A 6,078-nucleotide genomic window follows, 5' to 3' on the forward strand; every position below is an offset into this window, starting at 1 on the left:
CACCCCTCTCTCTGTAATAGTTAGACAAAAAATTAGCAAGGATATAGAAGACCTGAACAATACTATCAACCAACTTGATCACATTGACATTTATAGAGCATTCCACCCAACAAGAGCAGAATACACATTCATTTCAAGTGCAACATGGAATATTCATTAAGACAGACCATATTCTGGGCCATAAAACAAACCTCAACAATTTTTTTAAAAAATTGAAATTGTACAAAGTATATTGTCTGATCATAACAGAATTAAACTACAGGCCATAACTTAATGACTAGGCATTTTTCTGGAAAATCCCCCAATATTTGGAAATTACAAAATGCCAATGAAAAAACCGCTGATGAAAAAAAAAATGCTGATGAACAAAATCATAGAAGACCTGAATAAACAAAGAGATACATTAAGTACAAAGACTGGAAAAATTAATTTAGTTAATGTTTCAATGTTCTCCAAATTGGTCTGCTTATTTCCAGCAGGATTTCTTGCAGGTTTATATGGAAAGGCAAAGAAAGCAGAATGCCCAAAACAACTGAAGAAAAGAAGAGTAAAGTGGAGGACTCATGTTACCCAATTTCAAGGCTTACAACAATAATCAACACAGTGTGGTACTGGAGAAGAGAGAGACACAAAACTCAATGGAACACAATAGAGCAGGGGTTGCCAACTGAAGCCTGTGGGTCAAATCTGACCCACTGCCTATTTTTGTAAGTAAAGTTTTTTGGAACATGAGTCATGCTCATTTGTTTACATATTGTCTATGGCTACTTTTATGCTACAAAAGCTAAGTTGAGTAGTTGGTACAGAGACCATGTGACCTACAAAATCTAAACTATTTAATATTTGGCCCTTTAAAGAAAATAAAAGAGTTAACTCCTGAAATAAAGAGTCCAGAAACAGACTCAACACATAAATGGCCAAGAGATTTTTGATTGAAGTGAAAAGTCAAATCAATGGAGAAATGATAATCTTTTTAATAAATGGAGCCAGAATAATTCAGCATCCATTTGCATGCACCTCCAAAAAAAGAATCTTGACTTCCTGAATCTTGACTTACATCCCACACACTCCAAATTAACTCAAGATTGGTCAGAGATCTAAATGCAAAGTATAAAACTACAACTCAGAAGAAAACACAAGAAAATCTTTATGACTTTGAGCTAGGTAGAGTTTTTGGATATACCATTCAAGCAAGATGTATAAAAGAACACACTGATAAACTGTACTTCATCAACATTCTAAGCTTCTGCTCTTTGAGAAATATTGTTAAGAGAATGAAAAGACAAGCCACAAATTGGGAGAAAATATTTCCAAATCAGATATTTGATAAAGGACTTGTACCCAAAATACATTAAAAAAAAAAACTCTCAGAACTTTTTTACACTCCCTCCAAGAAGCCAGCAATTAGTAGATTTGACAATTGTCTTTTCTGCACTTAAGTCAGCAACAGAGCAGCCTTTATGGGTGAACTCCCTGCCTGGCAAACATCTCTTAACCTAAAATATTCTCTGGGGTGGAGTATTTACAAATGGACCTGGTTTTGCAGCCAGAAGGGGTATCCTGCCTTGTGACTGGGTTTTCTTGGCAAGTTGCATGATTTTGTATGTACACAAGTGAAAGCACTTACAACACAGGTGAGTGGGTGTGGGCCCAACTTGTCAGTGACAATCTTAGCTAAGAGTTCATGCTTCAGTGTGTATGTGCAGTCGAACTGCAATAATTCTACCTAATAAAACTGAAAAAGGGGGGAAAAAAGAGTTGACGCTTCAGAGAGAAGGAAATGGTTGTTTACTGTACCAGCTTGGACCTCACAAACTAGGAAAAAAACTTAAATATATTAGACCTACATGTTAAAATAATAGATTCTTTTTTTTTCCCTAGTTTTTTCCTAGTTAAGAGTAATAGGGATTCTCTCAAATTACAAAAGGTTACTTAGCCCAGTCCCTCTTTGAACAGGGTTCAGCCTCTACAAGAACCAGAAGATGGTATGGTAAGTGCAGGGAGGCATCTTGGTTTACACACAGTTCAAGCTCTTATGATCTAAAAGTTTCCATTTCCTGACCTTTCATCTTCTATGTCCACCACAGCATCATGTAGCGCTAGCTCTTAAGATAAATTTATTTGATGATAACTTTCACTGTCCTGTACTTGTGCTCTGAATTTTTAAGTGTTAGCAATGAATACAAGTATGACACCAAAAAAAAAAAGTATGACACCAAGTGAACCCTCTCATTTTCCAGCATCCCTTCAAAATGAGTATATATCCTCTCAATTAGTCATAGTATTTTTATAATAGCTAATCAAATTATAAACAGTAAAAGGATCAGGACTAATTTCATAGACATATAGGATATAGGCAGTCCTCACTTGGCATAGTTCCAATATGCATAAATTACAGTTACCACAGTTTAGTTAAATAATACCAGTTCAGGAAGGGAGGGTATAGCTCAGTGGTAGAGTGCACGCTTAGCATCCATGAGGTCTTGGGTTCAATCCCCAGTACCTCCATTTAAAAAGGAAGAACAAATAATAACAGTTCACAAACAAATTTCAGTTACCATAGTATATTAACTGTGAGTAACTGCATGAAGTACAAACTTCACTGCTAACCTTGTAGTACACAAATCACTACATAAATAACAGATGAGCATTATGGTCAGTGCCCAATGCATCACTTCTTTCAAAGTCTGTCAGTGATCAATCACTGTACATGAGTTATTCAGTCCACACACAGACAACAAAGAGAATACAGATGTGTCATCTCCGTATCTCCAGGTGACAAACCATGCAGCTCTTTACGAAAACAGATACTCAAAAGAGAGAATTAGCCAACAACGGTGAAAGTACAACAGAGAAACAAAAAGTGATAATGCTGTAGATGAAATCTGAATCAAACATAAATGAAGTTATAGAAGAGACAGCTGACCATGGGTGACACTGCCACGGTTTGAAAGACCCTAGAAATGCAGAAAGAGGAAAAGCAGTGAACTTTTTAACAAAAATGAGGGAAGGATGATCATGTCCCAGAGGAAGTACCTTATTAAAGTAACTCTCAGATATTTCATAATGTTGAAAACGAAAAGGACAAAATGTTGGAAGTTGATCCAGACTTAGAAAGGAGTATGATAAATTGCAAAGGCATAGAAGAGATGCTCACTCCATACCCTGAGTTATGTTACAAGAAGGCAAGCGCTATTCAAACCATTCTTGACAATTTTTTTTTCTTTTGGTAGAAAGTGTTTTATCATATCTTAGCAAGACAGTTCAGAGACTGTGTGAGAGCATTATCTCCACTGTTACACCAAGCATCCTTCTTAAAAGAATAGTTTTTCAAAGAGAAACACAAACTTTCCATGTATATGGACAATAACTTGTAAAAAGAGACATCCTTTCTTATATAAATTACTCCCATAACTTAGAAAACTTGAAAATATCACTGAGTGGTTTGACTTTAAAACTCAGAAGCTTTTGAATACTAGAGCATTTATGAACAAAAATCATAGTGGGGGGGTTAATTTAATGAACTCATTGAAGTATTCACACTTACAAAAGTCTACAGTGTTGGGGAAAAAGATATAAAATACACCCTCCAAAAAATCTCTTAAGTAGGAAAGGTCAATCTGTATGCCTCAAGATTTTAGTTAAGAATTTAGAGACAGAGGAAGGGAAAAGTCTTAGGAGTAGTATCTTGGTAAGTTTTCTTACAAAAAAACACAAAACTTAGTCTCAATATTTCTAATTACAGTGTACTAAATATTAGTTTTACTACTTTTTTCACTTCCTTATTCATTACTACTAACAATAATAGATTTTTTTTAATGTTTTGACAAAAAAATTTAAAGGTCACTAAACAATCATAATTTTTCCCATTGATTATTAAGATTGCTTTGCACAGTTTCAGCTTGCATAGTCCTTTTTTGGTGCCACACAACCGTGCAAAGTAAGAACTGCCTGTGCTGGAAACTGAACTACCTTAAGAATCATTTCTATTGATTAGACCAGTAGTTTTCATGTTGTGCTAGGCAAAATCCTGGGTTCCAGCAAAGTGTTTCAGGGCTTCCAAATCTTTCAAAAGTGTTTGGGTTTAATTTCATTTTTTAAATGTAGTTTATTTGTTAATTAATATACTATTTTTTAGAAGTTTTAGATTTACTGAAAAATTGAGCAGACAGTGCTAAAAGTTCCCATTTACTTTCCTTCCCTCCCCTAGTCAGTTTCCCTTATCATTAATTATTATTATAAGAATAGTGTGGCATATTTGTTATAATTAATTAACCAATATTAAATAATAATAATTATATTATTATTATTATTATTATTATTATTATTAAAATCCACATTGTATTCAATTTTCATTGCTTTTACCTAATGCTCCTTTTCTGTTTCTGGATCCCACCCAAGATACCATGTTACATTTACTTGTCATGTCTCCTTAGGCTCCTCTTGGCTGTCACAAGACCTCCCCTGTTTTTGAGGACTTTGACAGTTTTGAGGATGACGGGTCTGGTATACTGTAAGATGTCCCTCTATTGGAATTTGTCCATTGTTTTCCTAATAATTAGACTGGGATTATAGGGTTTGGGGAGGAATATTACACAGATAAAGTGACATTTTCATCTCATAGTAACTATTTTTTTTAAATGAATACACAATAGCACATACTCTCTAACTGGGCCCTCTACTAATTTTTAACACAATGGAAACTAACAAACTATGAATTTCCACAAAAATTGTAAAAAAATTTCTCCTTTAATGGCTCTAACTAAAGAAAATCCTGAGATTGCAAGACAGTTCATAAAAATAAATTGTTACATTTTATAACCACTTATCTGTATGTATAACAACTTTCCCAATGCTGTTTAAAACAAGTCAGAAATACAAACAAGGGGGCAGGGATTCAAAAGCAAGATTCGATCAGCTGTTTTTTAAAGCTACTTTTTTTGGTATATGTGTTCAAGTTTAAAAATTTTGACCTGACCTTCCACCAGCACTGTATTATCACACAAATAAACATAAGATCACAAAAAGTGCTACTTAGGTTAAAGAGTATTCTGATTATGTATAGGACTGGAATATAGTCTAACCTTGGGGATATGGCTGTCAGGGAAAGCTTTGCAGAGGAAGTGATATTTAGGCTGAGACTGAAAGAATGAGTTTATTTGAGGGAATAATGTACACAAGGGTGCTGAAGTGGGAAAGAGCCTGCACTATGAGGAACTGAAACAGGCATTACAGTGTGCTGGAGAAGCGCCCAGGTTCCAAAGTCAAATGGCCTGGGTTTGAATCCCAGCTATGCCCTGACTTGCTTTGTGACCTTGGAAAAGTTACATAACCTCTCTGGACCTTGGTTTCCTCATTTACACCTACCTGATGGGGTATTGTGATTGTTTAATAAATATTAGCTTATTATTATTGTGAGTGGTGAGATTAGAATGAAGTAGTGCTACAAGATGTTGAAGAGGTAGGCAGGGCCACAGTATCATAGAGGTTTTTAGGCTTTATTAAAGATTCAGGATTCATTCTAAATGGAATGGAAAGCTATTGAAGGATTTTAAGTAGAGATGTGACATCATGAAATTTGCGTTTTAAAAAATTCATCGATTGATTAAAATATTATACTTCTGTTTTGTGGCAAAAATGACTCTTGTGAACTAAACTTTTCCTATCAGTCAGGCTTCTTTTCAGTCTCTCCTTTGCCCCTTGATCTTTTCATCAGACAGTCACTTTCTGGTAAGTATTAAGTCAATTCAAAGTGCAGCCCTGATAGGAGTGTTCTGCCTTTCCCCCTCCTGCTTCTCAAGCGGTGTCCCAGGGTAAGGGAGAGTTTACTACTCTTCCCTGGAAACCAGGAAATACAGCTGATCTCTGTGCTCTTTTTCTGCTGGTCTTCAACTGAGCTGTTTCACCCCACTTATCTCTAATCCACCCCTGACTGGTGGCTTCTGTCCTTCCGGAATCCACTTGGGATGAACAAACACTACCATCAAAACTCCGGGGCCACCAACCTTCATTGTTGCCATCATCTCAGTGGCTCAGGAGTCCCTTGGTCTTGCTGTCCTCACAGTACTTTAGGGCCAC

This window comes from Camelus ferus, chromosome 4 (assembly GCF_009834535.1).
Source record: "Camelus ferus isolate YT-003-E chromosome 4, BCGSAC_Cfer_1.0, whole genome shotgun sequence".
Taxonomy (NCBI): domain Eukaryota; kingdom Metazoa; phylum Chordata; class Mammalia; order Artiodactyla; family Camelidae; genus Camelus; species Camelus ferus.